Here is a 16,641-nt window from a genome sequence, read left to right as displayed (position 1 = left end):
TGCGGTGGTAGTTATATGCAGTTTAGAACGGTACGAATATTTTCCGCTGCGGTGGTGTAGCGGTTACAGTTCTCGGCTGCAGACCCGAAGGTCGCAGGTTCGATCCCAGCAGCGGCGGTCGCATTTTGATGGAGGCGAAATGCTAGAGGCACGTTAAAGTCTGTGCACGCTAAAGAACGCCAGATGGTCTAAATTCCCGGAGCCCTCCGCCGCGGCGTGCCTCATAATCATATCGTGATTTTAGCATGTAAGACCCCAGATATTATTAAAGGGACACTAAAGACAAATAACAATTTATGTGAGAGTGAAAGCTCAATGTATGACAACGTCTAAAACGTCAATATTATCAACACCAGTGCCCTACTTACCGAGCAATTAAGCTAAATGTATGACACGATGAGCGCCACGAGCGGGACATTTTGAAAATGATCCCGATGACGTATGAGTGTCTGCCAACAATTAATCATGAGTAATCAAACTAGCAGCAATAAAAAAAGAACCTTCCGTGCATCAAGAGACGTAATAAAATGCTGTTTGATTCATGACAAAAACTTTTTGGCGTTGCCATGGGGAACAGCGCGCGTGGTTCAAAGGTTCCGTTTTCGCCGAACTGCGCGTCGCCCGGCGCCTTGCTTCACTCACGGGGTCGCGTCTCAGTGGTAGTTTCGGTATCGCGTACTGCCTGCCGCGTGTGTTTTGCGCGCTCGTGCAAGTCGCTCTGACAGAAAGTTCGACAAAATGCCGCATGCATATGATGTTTCCCGATGCCCGAATGGTGCACGCCGCCGCGCAGTAAAGGCAGGCAACGTTGGGCACGGCAGCAGTGACGTGTGAAGACTGATTTCAGGCGGGTGATTTCACGTGCGCTAGCGCGATGCGGACCACTAAAACGTGATTTTATTTCAAAATACGCACTTCCTTGGCACAAAAGTAGCACTACGAGGTTTCTGGACCGCTATTTCAACAACCAACGTCGACTTAATATTTGCCTTTAGTGTCCCTTTAATGGTACGTATATTGCGCAAGAACATGCTGTCTGTGTTGTGCTTTCTAAGAGTGGAGCTCCTTGAAAGACCCCTCACTAGGTCACGGAAGAAATTGTAGTTAGTATATAGACACTGGAAGCTGTTGCGCGCCCAACAACGAGCATTATACCGAAATAATTTCTTTAAATTGCTTCATTACGGGCTGAGAAAACCAATATTTTGAAGAGGCGCGAAACACCATGTGCGGAGGCGTTTCAAACCGTTGCTATTGCCACTCGCCCCGTGTATCCTTCGCAAGCCAAATCCCTTCCCTGCCCTCTTCGGCATCAGAGCCGGAGGATCACATGACGCATACGTAACACGTCGTGCGTGCGCATGACGTGTGGGTCACGTGCGCATGACGTGCTCGAGCCAGCCCGAGCGGTGTTGCGTTGTTTCGGCCTTTTCTGTGGTGTACCGCCAGCTTCTCCATAATGGATGCCTCGGTGCACGCAAGGCTGGCACTGATCATGGATCCTTACCGTGACATACCGCGTCCCTCCGGTATGCCGAATGCACCCTCGCCGATCACTAGGCTTGCAACCTATTACTGAGCATGAAAGCTGCGACATTAGACAGTTATAGTTTAGCGGGCTTAACGGAATAGCGGGCTTAGCGGAATAGCGGGACCGAAATGCGCATGCGCAGTACCGTAAGTGACCTGTAGCGTTTACCGTACGCACGCTATTTTTCAGATATAGCGTTAGCCTGTTTGCGTGGTTAACGTAGTGTACGTAAAACATGGCGGCGGTTTTCGACGCCCACTTCGAACTTGATTTAGCGTTGATGTGGACGGATCCACTTCTTTCGTAGCAAACGACTGTGCGAAATGGCTTCGCTTGCCTTCAGGTAGCTTCGACGACACGGTATTCGCAATGCCCATAGACTGTCGCGCCGCCAAGCGGAAGCGTCCTCTCGAGGAGGGTTAGTAGACGACAAAATGGCAGCACTACACTCTAAGCCGAAACTGGGCAAAATTGGACTAACGGCAGTCGTTAAACCAAAGGATCAACGGTTCATCCAACAGGGTGTAAATGCGAGACAGTGCGTGTCGTGCGCAAACGCCCGGCAAGAAGGGGACCAACGGGGGGTGTAACTGCGCGCCGATCGCCCGCTGCCGCGCTGCACTTCTCGGCCCTGTCGGCTAGCACGATTACGAGTTACATGGCTTACACGCCAGAGTGAAAGCGAAGCACTAGTACAACGAATAGAAGCAGTTATGAGAGTCAAGTTCAACTCGCGCCGGCGCACACAGCGAGCGAGCGCGCTCACCCACGTTTCTTCCCTGTCGAGCTGCCGGACCCAAACATGTGCAAGCCTTCGAGTCCGGACACCGCGGATCTCTCGCTTCAGTGTGCCGGATTAGGAAGAACTGCGAAGAACACTGCCAGCGCTAACAAAAGTAAGCGGTTCGTCAGCGGTTGTATTCCCGCAGGGTCACCGGCTACAACTACGAAGCGATATGAAGTAGGCTTCGCTACGTCGTCGGCACCAAGCCGACCGGCAGCCGGTGCGAGTTCGTTGACGGTGCAGGTGAAAGAAACGTTGCGTAGAATTTGTTTCACAGAGAATGTCGTCTGGAATAAAGTACAGTTCAATCTGTGTCTTTCTCTTCATGCAACAACTGTTGTCAAACATCTAGCGTGAAGGCGAGCGCCGATACGAACCAACGTGCGGCCGGCGGTGTACAGCGAGCAACTTACGAGCACGGTGAAAGAACCGTGCCTGCGCGCCGTCTCGTCGTTGTAGGTATACATATATCTACATCACTCCGTAAGACGTTGCGGACAGCGGACATCTATTTTTCATTTGTATGTAAAAGAACGACGACGAAAACTGCACAGGAGACGCATGTTGTGATCGCCAGCGGTCGTTCAACTCAGCCGTGCTCCTCGTAAAGGCCTAACGACGTTGTCGGCAAGAAGCCGGCATAGGCGGGGCGCCTCACTGCTTCGCCGGAGTTCCTGCATAAGTGCCGCTTCTATGTTTGTGTGTGCATAAGTGGATTTTTAGGACTTGTGCACCAGCATCACCAGCATTACTAAGGCTGGTTCGGCCGACACGATAGAGTACCAGCTGATAATTCGAATTCGCTGACTGAAAGAGCGTTAAAAATCCGGCGGGTTCATATTAAAAGATCGGTGTGTTGCGGTTCTAACATTGAGCCCACGTAAGTTTGCACGTATGCGCTGCGAATGTTTATTGTTTTATAATGCCGAACAGAAGTCTGCCACCGGCGCAACATGAGAGGTCAAGATACTGTGCCTATATATAGCCGATGGCTGGTTTTCGGCTGTGTAGCGCGGGCGGTAGATGCATGTATAGGTGCGTGCGGTGTTTAAATTGCAATGGTTGTGTGTTGTTGTATGTTTGTATACACGTGCCGCAAACACTGCATCATTCAATGCTGATTCAGTTGGAAATAACAAGAATTGCGCCAACATAGCGAAGAACCGCCATCTTTTTTTTTTTTTTCTCGGTTAGTCCCGACGGTTCAACTGTTAGACCCTCGGGAGCATTCTACGAGGACCAACATTTAAACCCACTGGAGTAAGTGCTAGAGAGTAAAAAGTTGAACCCCTGTAGTTACTCCCGCAGTTGGTCCAAAAATGGTTCAAAATCTGTGGCAGCCTATTTAGACCCCTGAAGGACCAACGCCATACCCCATTTTAGTCCTTTTCGGCTTAGAGTGTACGTACTCGCTCCCTTGTTCGGCTGTGCTAGCCTCAGTGTTAACGCGTTGGGAAGAAACGAACACTAGGACTTTGCATGTTCCCTGCATCAGTGAACAAACCTGGCCCTCCGTGACACGAGAAATCTGGTTCGTTTTTGCGAGACGCGAAGTTTTCGTGAAAATATGTGGCAACTCCCGCTTTCAATGCTAGCCCACAGCGTACACACACTATCAGCTTCGCGAGGCTTTCTGTAGCCACGTAGGTTAGCTAAATGTTATCGTCTGACATTTTCAGTTAAAGCTCACCCTGATTTACTTGCACATAGCATTCGTCAGTGTTTCTTGTAGTGCATGAATCCCATAACATTGTACGTACGGAGGTCGCGCGGGCTCGCGATGTGCTCTTCAATAACTTCTCAAGTCGGTGATACAATAAAATAGGGTCTCTATGTTTTGTCAGGAAAGCGCTGTTATGAATCGTGCGAGCGACGTTTCAATCATTCAAAGACGCGTCTGCTCCACGCCTTTCGTGGAGCGAACGCTTTCAACGCCGTCCTTCACCAGTGTGTTGGTTTCATAGCCAGCGCTGCGCCGCTTGTTTTTGCACGTTTGTTGATAGGTGGCAGCACACTGCAAGAGATTTGCTTGTTCACCGGTTTGAGAGCAAAATATGTTCTTCGCGCGTCCGCCTGCATTCGCGCTTAAACGTCTCTCTACTTGTAAACATGGTGACGCGGAGTGGTCGAAGTCGTTAGGCGGAGGATATTCTTCAGATTGCTTTCAGCAGTGATGTCGAAAGAAACCATCTTGACGACGAGGACTTTTCACTGGACGTAGAAGGCTGTGAAAGCACCGATGGTGACAGCGACGATGAACGATCAGCTGCTAACTCATGAAGGGCGAGTTGCACTTCACGTCCCCTCGTGCGGTAATGTTCTTTCACGCTCGTAAGTCACTTTGATTGTATTTAATGTATAATATCCTTGAGCGCGATCAAAATAAAAGCATAGTTCTTCGTGTGCATTGCATGTAGCACAATTATTGTGGATATTATGGAGCGCCGCTTGCCGCCAACACACTCGAGCTCGACCAGCGAAGCGAAATGGTTAGAGTGATGGGACGTGCAGTCACGGCCACAATCCCCGCCTCTCGGCTAACTTCTCCTGTACTTCACGGGAATTCGAATTATTCGACGTTGCAAAAAGCATACGTGTGCATTCTTTTCAATATTCATGTTTCGATCGTGCTGATCGAACCTGCAACATGCGAGTGAAGTGAGTTGCACACGGCTAGAGTCTCAGCATGGCTGTGACACAAGTGCTACTGAATGGGATGTTAAATGCTTGTGTTCCGTTGAAGAAGTAACTCCGCGTTCCTGACTGCGCAAGTAATGACGACGGCGTAATATGTTTGCAAACCATCACCACGTTAAACGTGCGGTCCCGTGCAGCAGCGATGGCACTACTCGCTGGCGGCGTACTACTGCGGCAAATCCGTAAGTCAGGCTCGGTACGTACTGCCTCGGAGTGCCGGTCGGCTCATACGTCAGTTCTAGTTCATGCAGTTTTATGTAGCACGCACAGGATTTCGCGCAGCATCGTTGATGCACGGGAACTGAGCGGAAATATAACCTTTCACACCGCAGCAAATAATTAGGTGGCGAGTACTTAGCACTTTTCATGGTTTGGGAAAGTATTTTGGTCTCATATCCAATTCAGTGCAGCTCATGACTTCATCCGGTGAAAGTGGCACGGGCCGTACGTCCGCACGTCCTATCTGTTCCTATGCTAACAAACGGGTTGACCCTCCTCCGGGCGCCATGTTGAATCGCACGGCGCGCCACCTATAGTTCGTGGGCATTGCGAATATATAACGGATAACTTAGCGTAGTTTTTGAGATCGCTTCCCATTTCGAACGTCCCTACGCCTATCTAGAAGATCGGTGTAAACAAGTCTGCAACATGAACATTTTCGCTTTTGGTGCTTAGTTCATATTTATTTACTTTCATTTTCACTAAAAAAAGGAGTAATATTGCTGCGTGCGGGGATACAGGCAAGCATTCTCGGTTTTGTTCTTTTCACTCACGGCCGGGCTAGACTGCACGCGAGAGCGCGCGCGTGCAGTCTAGCCCGGTCGTGTTTCACTTTTTAAAGACGATAGTCTTTCTTGGGGAACTTAAACGCAGAAATTTTGGTCTGTCTCTGTCTGCCTGTCTGTCTGTTTGTCGGCACGTCCCTCGATTCAGCCACTCGGCCAAAGTTGAACCACTTGCACAAGGGCCAGCCATCGTGAACGGCTCACTAGGTTCATACTTGTCTACATGGTTGATCAAAAAGCAAACATTACGCATATCTGAGGCGCAACATCACTAGGTAAGTATTAGGTGGTGTGTTCCTTTAATAGAAAATACATAGATACGTAATTCTAGAGACCCTAGTTTCTTAAGCTGCACCGAAACTTGGCTTTCTCCGTGCCCTCTGCGCGAGCTCATTGTTGTGTTTCGGTTTCAGTTCAGTATTGCACTGTACGAGCAGAGCCATATATACCCTTCGGCAGAGTTTGGCGATTGTTTCATCTCGCCGCTCTCCGAGCTCCGCCCCCGCGCCGCCCTCTTCTCGTGACGTAAACTCTCTCTCCTCGCCGGCGGCGGCGGGCGGCAGTGGCGACAGCGCCACAACGCGGCGCGGAGTCCGGCGCTGCCGCGACGGAGAGGCGCCGGCGCGCCGCACTTAAGCCCCAACCACTGGCACGCGTATGCACGCGTATGCACGCGCCTAGGCGTCAAATGCGCCTCTCGGCGTCGGTCGCGGAGGGCTGTACGCGTCCATGGTCCTCCAACGCTCAAGTTTGCGCAGCGCCGTCCGCCGCCCCAGCGGAGAGAGGGGAAAACTCCGGTAGCTGGGACGGGTCGCTCTTGCTTGGTTTTCCCATCGCGCCCGCGGAGAACGTGCTCCCCGGGGCTTTTATCTCGCATTTTTCACGCTATGGGTGCCGTTCCTTCGTCGTACTCGAAAGCAGGCACGCAGTCCTGCTGCATTGTGAACTGTCACAAAAGTTTAAAAAATGTCGAAGAGGCGAAAACTTCCTGTCATGTTCTACCGTTTCCAATGCAAGCAGTCCGAGGAGCAGAGGCGTCAAGAGTGGATTATGGCAGTTCGCCGCGATGCTTTCGCGGTCTTGTCACCTTGAAGCAGTTTTTGTCGTACACAGTATTACGAACTATTAACGGGGAGAAACGCGATGATCGTGCTCATTGGAAAGGGAAGTGCGTTTGTGAACCGAAGTTACAACAAATAGACAGCCGCTGTACGTTTCGAGATTGCGCGCTGGCTTTCCGAGTCAACCATTTGTAATGTTACAGCAGCGGAGCATTTGGGCTTATTACACCACAGTTTAAATAACGTACCGTGAGTACTAAGTGTTTAATTCAGCTGATTGCGGTACATTTCCCGTCGCGGCTCCCTGTAAACAGAATTAAGCTGTATGTTTGCACTGAGCGTTTATATTGGCCTTGCATGCGACACGCCGTGATTGCTTAGAAGGCTGAAGTGTTGCGCTGCTAAAATCGTGGTCATGGGTTCGATTCACGCATACAGCAGCTGCATTTCGATGGTAGCGAAATGCACTAACACCGGCGTACTTAGATTTACGTACACGTTAAAGAAACCCAGGTGGCCGCAATTAATCCGAATTAATCCACCACGGCGTGCCTCGTATTAATGTCATACGTTCGGCACGTTATAAAAAGCCTTGCATGCCGCTTTGGAAACGAGCTGAAAAAAGAACCAAGGTGGCAATTAAATTTTCGATGGCTTCGCGAATTCAGATGCGCTTATTATTGGGCACAAATCTCGGCATAATAATAAACATGCGCGATCCCAGTGGGTATTGTATAGTATCAGGGGCGTAGCCAGAAATTTTTTCGAGGGGGGGGGGGTCCAACCATACTTTATGTATAATTGTGCGTGCGTGTACATATACGCAAGCAAAATTGAAAATGTTCGGGGAGGGTTTGAACCACCCTCCCCCCCCCCCCCTTGGCTAGGCCCCTGTATAGTATGATGCTGACCAAGCGAGCTGTCGAAACAACGAAAGCGACATTCGAATAAGCGAACACGGTGCGTGATCAGGCGTCGATATTATTCGAAATGAAACACGCCTCTGCAAGAAACATGCATCGTCGAAGTGGGCATGAAATATTTATTTATTTATTGTTTGCGTATATCATTATGCTGTCAAAGGGAGCTCTAAAAAAATCCAAGGCGACATTAAACTTGCGATCCGACGTTGTTATCATTCGATGCAAACCTCGGCAAAAGTGAAACTCCCACGAAACTGAACACTGCGCGTTGCGATGCAGCCAGTGACTCAACAGGGCAGATGTAAATTTATGCTCTTCACACTGAGCTCATAATAAATTTAAAGCCGCACGACAAACTTGGCATCCAAGCAATTGAAAAGTTATCAATAGAAAACGCACGCGAAAGCGTGCTGGATGGTTGCTGACAGCTCCGAGTATACACGACTGCCGCAACGAATGTGCGTTTTACCGGTAACATAATTACAGAACTCGCGCAGTCACCTCCCTACTCATGTCAAAGAAATGTGCCCGTTCAGCATCTGCACGCACGTAGCGCTCGCACAAACAGCATCGCCCTTGACGACCTGCTCGGTCCCGAAAAGGTGGTCGATCAACCGTCCTCCTCTGGTAAGATTCCCACCGTTAAAACGTTTTTTTCCATCTCTGGGATCTTTCTAAACCTTCAGAGCAAGCGACACGTGAAGCTGCACGTGCACGGCGAGCAGAGAACAGCGCGTGCAGGGTGCCTGAACGTGCGGAGACAGCGCAGTCAAAAGGCTGGTGTGGGGACAGGAGCGACCGGTTTTCGCAAGAAAGGCGGCGAAACGCGTGCGACGCAGCGCCCCCTGGCCGAGCTTGGGAGGCCTATACGCCTCGAGGCGCGCGGGGTCAAGACGACTTTGATATTTTCGCCTACGTCACCACGCGTACGGCGCGCCAACCAATCAGAGGCCGGCTTAGGCCGGCGGCGCCAACCAATCAGAGGCCGCGATACTTCTGAGTGCTATGCCTAATGGCCGCCGCTTCGAAGGCACCTCCGAGTGCAGGGCAAGCACGGAAACTACGGTCGCAAACGCTCCTGAGTGACCGCGTCGTCATCCAGTACGTCGACGACACGGCGAACGACCGCGAGTGCTACCAGTGGGACGCTGTTTCGTGCCGAATTCGAGCGACACCCACAAATCCAGCGAATGCTTCCCGGCTGCCCTTGCCCCGGTTTTGAGTGCCATCGTCGACCGAGTGAAAACATCGTACCTACTACTGCGGCATGTCGCTGCTCCTGTGCTCTGATCTGTGTGTATCTGCGCTCGGAACGGGTGTAAACATGCTTCGGAGGGTTGAAGTCCTCAGCGTGAGCCCTCGCCTACCGCGAAGTCAATTCAGAGCGGTGTCGTCTGCATTCAGCCGTCGAGTTCGTGTGAACCAGCTCATCTGAGGAAGTTTGGTTGAAGGAAATTGACGGTAGTTGTTTCCGTCGAAACATAGACACTATATATGACGCCAGAGACTTGGCGTGACGCTTACGCAGGAGTTTTTAACCGCAGTGTGTTTGTTTTCAACATCGCCATTCGCCTCATCATTGCCGAAAGCGAACATCGCACTTGCCAACGCATTCCGGTGATGTGACAACGTATACATGAGGAGGATTTGCGGATTTTACGACGCTGAAACATTGGTTGACTTCGGCGCAAATCGTTTGCGTGTGTTGCCAAGCTAACAACAAGAGCGCGCTTGTTGGTAGCAGTGTGACGTGTTTTCGTGCCGGGTACCAGCGACGCCGACACATTCAGCTGTCGGCGGTCTCATTTAGATTCATGTATAAAATAGAAGCTCGAACGTGCGCGAGTGTGGTGATCGAAAAAGAAAGTTGCATAATTAAGTGCTGCTTGTGTTGCCTGCTATTTCACTTCTTGACTCTTGGTCTGCTTCTCTGCCGTGCAACTACACCTTAGCACATGCCCAGTTGCACATGCCTTGTTTTGCAGGTTTTCTATTCTGACACACACTCTCCCTAGTCTTTTCTGATACTCATAGACGGGAGAATGTGAACAGTGGCGCTTCTCCATCGTTTTACAGTTTACTTAAATATATCACATGTTTCGTTTACAGCTGGACAGCTAATTTGCTAAAAAGCTTGTAAGTGACAAGCACCTCCATTGAAATCTGAGGTGCACAATGACACGATAGTTAGAAGAGAAGAGCATGACATCACACGTATGTGCAGAAGGAATGAAAGTGCAATATTACTGTGCTGCTCTTTGTTTAGAAGGAATTCAAACGGTGCCTCACTGGAACCTCAGACACTTGTGAGACCATTCTAAACTGCGCACATATTTATCTCTTCCTCCAGACTGAATCCAGCTGAAATAATTATTTGATGGTTTCAAATGCCAAATCCTTGGATGTATTGCAAGGACTATTTCATTGCTGTTCAGTTCTTTGTAAATACACTAACTTAGACTATGCATGCACTTAAGCATAATTGAAATATGAAGACATTCATTCAGTTTAGCTATTTTAGACAACTTGCCAAAGACTTTTATACAGTGCTCTGGTGCAATCCTATGAGCGAAATCTGTCGCATAGTGAAGTTTCAGGCATGATTTATTATATTAGAGGGTATTTTGACTACTGACGACGTCCAAAGGCCTTCTACACAGTGCTTGGTTCCAATCTTATTACCGATATCTGTCGCATCATGAAGTTTCAGGCACGATTTATTATGTTAGAGGGTATTTTGACTACTGACGACGTCCAAAGGCCTTCTACACAGTGCTTGGTTCCAATCTTATGACCGATATCTGTCGCATCATGAAGTTTCAGGCACAATTTATTATATTAGAGGGTATTTCGACTACTGACGACGTCCAAAGGCCTTCTACACAGTGCTTGGTTCCAATCTTATGACCGATATCTGTCACATCATGAAGTACCAGGTGTGGTTTGTTGCGCTAGAGGATATTTCGACTACACACAACGTGCAAAAACCAGTGCTCGGTTCCAATCTTATGACCGATATCTGTCGCATCGTGAAGTTTCAGGCATGATTTATTATATTAGAGGGTATTTTGACTACTGACGACGTCCAAAGGCCTTCTACACAGTGCTTGGTTCTAATCTTATGACCGATATCTGTCACATCATGAAGTACCAGGTGTGGTTTGTTGCGCTAGAGGATATTTCGACTACACACAACGTGCAAAAACCAGTGCTCGGTTCCAATCTTATGGCCGATATCTGTCGCAATGTGAAGTTTCAGGCATGATTTATTATGTTAGAGGGTATTTTGACTACTGACGACGTCCAAAGGCCTTCTACACAGTGCTTGGTTCCAATCTTATGACCGATATTTGTCGCATCATGAAGTACCAGGTGTGGTTTGTTGTGCTAGAGGATATTTCGACTACACACAACGTGCAAAAACCAGTGCTCGGTTCCAATCTTATGGCCGATATCTGTCGCATCATGAAATGTCAGGTGTGGTTTGTTGCGATATTTAGACTACAGACAACGTCCAAAAGCCTACTACACAGTGCACAGCTGCAATCACAATCTTGACATAACCCATTTTTTTGTGCACACTAACATGTTCAAATACAGTTTTTTCTGATATTTACGAACACTGGAATGATGTACCTGGTTCCGTTTGTGAAATGAATGTATCTGATTTTTGGAGGCACTTGTATGATATTAGTGTTCTATTTCTCTCATTTTTTACCCAGTTGCACTCAACAGGTGGCGATATCTGCTTTTGTTGAAGCAGTTATTGCGATATTACTGTATACATTCTTTCCTTTGTATTCATGTACACCACTCCTGCAGTAGCCCTGCATTGGGCTGCAATATTTGAAAATAAATAAATAGACTGTTTAATTATGAACTCGATGCGTGTTTTGTGGTGAACAGTGCATATTCATTTATTAGAAACAAGAAGTCAGGCCATACTTGCAGTGCTACAGTTTACCTGCATTTTGTTGCTAGACGGGACATAAGTAACTGTGAGTTTCCAGTAATGTTGGTTTCTTGTTTCCATGCTACTGAAAAAAATTTGAGTTAGTATGTATGCTTGCTCCAGGATTCGAACTTCTCAATGTTGGTCCATGTAATAAACTGTAACTCATATTAGGCAGCTAGAATATTAGTCACGGTGACACCCGTGGTACGCGGCAGGGGCGTAGCCAAGGGGGGGGGGGGGGGGGTTGGGTGGTTCAACCCCCCCCCGAAATTTTTGAATTTTGCTTGCGCATATATACACGCACACACACAAACGCACGCACGAACATACATAATGTATGGTTGACCCCCCCCCCCCCCCCCGAAAAAACTTCTGGCTACGCCCCTGGTACGCGGGAAAGCCGTCTTTTTGTTAATGTGAAAAGTATTAGTCGTTATGCGGCGAATTTTTAGGGCACCTCGTTTGGACTTTGCAGCAAACGTCTATTCCCCTTTTTTTTTTTCGTAACTAAAGTACGTGCCAAGAAACGACGTCAAGCCCACGACGGTGCGGGCGACGCCGCTCCCGTCCGCTTCTTGGAGCAGAACCATTTTCATGAAAAGGATGATTATATTCGTGTTGGGCACTAATAGCATGGCCGTGAACAGGCGTCAACAAGGCGATCGCACAAGCGTTGGCGATCTCGCAAACATCGTTGGCTGTGTCCCGTGATGCAGACGTGAACCTAGCAGCGCACGCGCCGATGTCGATTACTTGTGCATACCGTGGTTGTTACTTTGGTCATTGCGATGTTAATTACTTCTTAAATAGTCAAAACAGTGGTGGGTGAAGCACAATCAATATTTTAACGACAGTCTAATTCGCTTCGATTGATAACGCACCGTTCTAGGCTGTACATGGACAGTTTTAAACAAAAAGATCAGGCAACACTGTGCCTCTGCCGAAAGCGAGCGTCGGCGCGGTCGACGCTTGCCAGTGGTTGCGCGCCCTTTTCCTCCACGGGGCGCGCCGCGACGCATTTGACGCGTAGGCGCGTGGAACGCGTGCCGGCGCTTGCCAGTGGTTGGTACTTTACACGATCGCTGAGGAGCGCGCGTAGGTTACGAAGCTCTTGTGAGAAGCCGCGCGTATTCATGGCGACTGCTCCTCGCATTCAAGCGTGAATTTGTTGCGTGCGATAGGCTGCTGTTGCGCGGTTGGCTGTTCAAACAGCAGCGCGCAGGGTTTCTGCCTTTTTAGGCTCCCGAAGGAAAAGAAGCGACGACGCCTTTGGATCAGAAACATCAGACGCAGCAAATGGACCCCGACCGACTGCTCCGTGCTATGCGAGATACATACTTGAGTATTTAGGTTGAATATTGCTGGTATTATAAACAGCGTAACATTAACACAAACTTATTATTTGTTGTGCAATGGGGCCCTTTCAGGCGCATAAACTTTAAAAATAATTTTGTCACGCTGAAAGAAAGGAGTTTTATGGTTGGCGTTTCGATCGCTTGGGCAGATTAAAATTTTGCAGCAATCACGCTGTGTCAAGCGTGATGTGTTGCATTTACGTAATTTATCGCGCGTTCTGAGCACGAGCTTGGGATGTTACCGTGATGTTATGAGGGGAAGATTTATTTCGATATCGCAGGTTAGTTCCGCAGCGCGTCAGCAGCGGCGTTTATCTGGCACGTGTTGTACGTTATGTGGTCTGCATTTCTGTGGCTGTCAGCCTATCGTGTCATTTACCGCTGTGTTACCGCTTGTGTACATGCTACCAGTTTCACGTTTAATTCGCGCATGTAAATTAATCTGCGCCTGTGTGCTAAGCGAATGTGCCTTGCTCTTTTTAGTCATGCACGTATAGTGCACGATGGGACGTGCACTATACGTGCTCGTGCAGGAAGCTCTTCCACTATAGCAAGGGGCCCTTATGTGCTCGATGAAATTTCGTGATTAGGAAGTGTAGAGCGCGAAGAAGTTGTGCAGAAAAATGGTTTTGTAAAGTAAACCAACAGGGTGTCCGCTATCAGACTAGCCGAACGAGGTATTGTTTTCATTTAACACGCGCCTACTGGGGGCCCTGCACCTGCTCCGACGAAAACCTTAGATGCCTCAGCAAACGGGAAAATTGACCGCCGGCGTCCGCGGCGTAGGTGTCCCGCGTCGGCGGCGTCAACACGAGGGATGTCAAAAATCATCACGTAATGACGTGACCATACGACCAAAGATTGTGACGTCATCATGACGTCGAATAACGTGACTTCACGCGATGACGTCAGCACATGACCACATGTGGTGCAGAAAGACTGCAGTGCCTCCTGTCTTGGAGGCAGTGCAAAACAATGTTAGGTCACAAAGCTTTCGAGAGGGGGGGGGGGCGTGAGGAACAATACATCAACTGAAGAAAAGGAAGACGGCTCTCGCCTTCGAGTGGTCTTAGGCGAATGCATAAGGGACCCTGTGAGCTTTTTTTTCTCTCTTATTAGAGAGTTTTAGTGCCGGGGACTCCAAGCCGCTTCCTTATTCACCCTTTTACGTTCTCTTGTACTCTCAGCCGCACCCATGGACTATACAAAGGAACGTAAGGGGCTTACGTACGCAAGTTACTTTGGGGTCCCGGCACTAAAATTCTCTAAGAGGGAATTTCAGGGCTCCAGATCCCCAAGCCACTTGTGTACGCCCGCTTTTGCGCTTTTGTGGCCTTAATACAATTACGTGCGCTGGTATCTCTGTTTCTTTGAAAAGCAGAGCTGTTTAAGCTTGGAGAATGCCCGTTAGTGGCGAATAAAAATTGTCATCATCATGAACCGGCACGCAATCCGTCCTCTTCTTTATCTTCTGCTTTGCTGCCAGAACACGTGCACAGACTTTACCGACGTGGTATGCAATGATTCTCACGTAACAGTTGTCACGTGACATGTTCCAAAAATCACACCTGTTATATATGCTCGTCACAGAGTCACATCACGCAATACCAATTTTGGTGTATATCAAGGAAGCGAAACGGCCGCCAGAGCTCCATGAGCGTGGCACGTAAGTCATCTTATACATGAAACGCGTGTCATGATTTTGACATTAATTCCCGTTATTTGTGTTCGTCACACAGTGATGTCGCGCACTACCAATTTTGGTGTATATCAAGCTAGCGCAACGGCCGCCAGCGCACCATGAGCGTGGCACGTAAATCATCTTATACATGATACGTGTGTCATGATTTTTACATTAACTCCCGTTATTTGTGTTCGTCACACAGTGATGTCGCGCACTACCAATTTTGGTGTATATCAAGCTAGCGCAACGGCCGCCAGCGCACCATGAGCGTGGCACGTAAATCATCTTATACATGACACGTGTGTCATGATTTTTACATTAACTCCCGTTATTTGTGTTCGTCACACAGTGATGTCGCGCACTACCAATTTTGTTGTACATCAAGCTAGCGCAGCGGCCGCCAGCGCACCATGAGCGTGGCACGTAAGTCATGACACGTGGCACGTAAGACATGACACGCGTGCCATGATTCTCATAATAACTCCTGCTATTTATGTTCGCCATACAGTCTTGTCAAGCCATACCAATTTTGGTATATATCAAATTAACGAAACGGCCGCAAGAGCACCAAGACTGTGGCATGTAAATCATGCTGTACATGACATGCGTGTCATGATTTTCATGTTATGACCAGTCATTTATGTTTGTCACACAGTCACGTTATGCCATACCAATTTTGGTATACACCCCGTAAACGAAACGGCCAGGAGAGCACAAATTCGTAGGCGGCTAAATAGGTAGATAGACAGACGGATACGCTCAAAGTCGCTTAAGTTCGCTAAGAAATGCTTCACATTTAAAAACAAAACCAATATAGACGCAAGCCCACAGGTCTTCATAGCTCGAAAAGTCACCGATGATCACGATACTTCCTCATGCGAATTCTGAGCGCAGCTTTGTGTTGAGGCAACGCGAACTGTGTTTGAATTTCTGGCTATCCGCATGCAACATTCGTTACATATTGCCACAGAAACTGCCAGTGCTCGAGTGCTACGCACGCCACTCTGTGCATTGCAGGCGTCATCGACATCCCCGTCACGACAAGCGAGACAGTAGCAGCGCACCCACCAGCCCTGCATGCGCACGAGCTCCGACCGAAGGGCGAGCACGCATGACGGAGGAAGAAAGCGATGTTAGAGGCCAGTGGCTCGTGATATCGACAGAACCCACGTTCGCTGTCTTTCGACCTCGTTCGCTCTATCGGTTACGCCGACTACGCCAACGGCGATGCTGACCAACGCAGGAACAGACGCCTAAGAGCTGCGCTCTAACAGCACAGCGCGTATCGTAGAACGTCGTGGACTCGAATCGGCGTGCACAACTCAGTTTCACGGTGATTTAGACACGTTTAATTCACTCCATATTCTTCATTAAGTTTGTATAACAATGTTCTTGCACAATTTCGCTTTCGCAATTTGTTTAGGAGCGCTAGATTTCACGAATGAACAGCCCGTAAATAGCCTCAGCCGTGCGCCCGTCGCGCGGAAAGACTATATATGGCGGACGCCGCCGGAGCGGTGGCGTGGCGGTGACGTGAACAGCGTCATCGCCGCGCGGCGACGTCACTGCCCCGCCCATTCGCCAGACTCTCCCCATCGACGGCTCTGTGTACGAGTGCCATGGGGCGCCACGAGCGTTTCTTTTCTCACAGACTCCATCCGGGTAACTTGGATCTGGGGATATTTTCCCCGTTTGCTTCTTGAAGATCTCCCTATGTCTGGGTACTACCTAGGAACACGTGCAATGCTCTTTTTATCCCTGGGAGAGCTTTGCTCAGCTGCTCCATGGCTGCTCGTTGTTTGCTGTGGCGCGCGAGGTTTGTGTTGTTTAGAGTTACTGTATATGCTACCTTTACAGTGACTCTAG

This window comes from Rhipicephalus sanguineus, chromosome 4 (genome assembly GCF_013339695.2).
Source record: "Rhipicephalus sanguineus isolate Rsan-2018 chromosome 4, BIME_Rsan_1.4, whole genome shotgun sequence".
Classification (NCBI taxonomy): domain Eukaryota; kingdom Metazoa; phylum Arthropoda; class Arachnida; order Ixodida; family Ixodidae; genus Rhipicephalus; species Rhipicephalus sanguineus.
The sequence above is the reverse complement of the archived record's forward strand: the minus strand, read 5'-3'. Positions refer to the sequence as shown.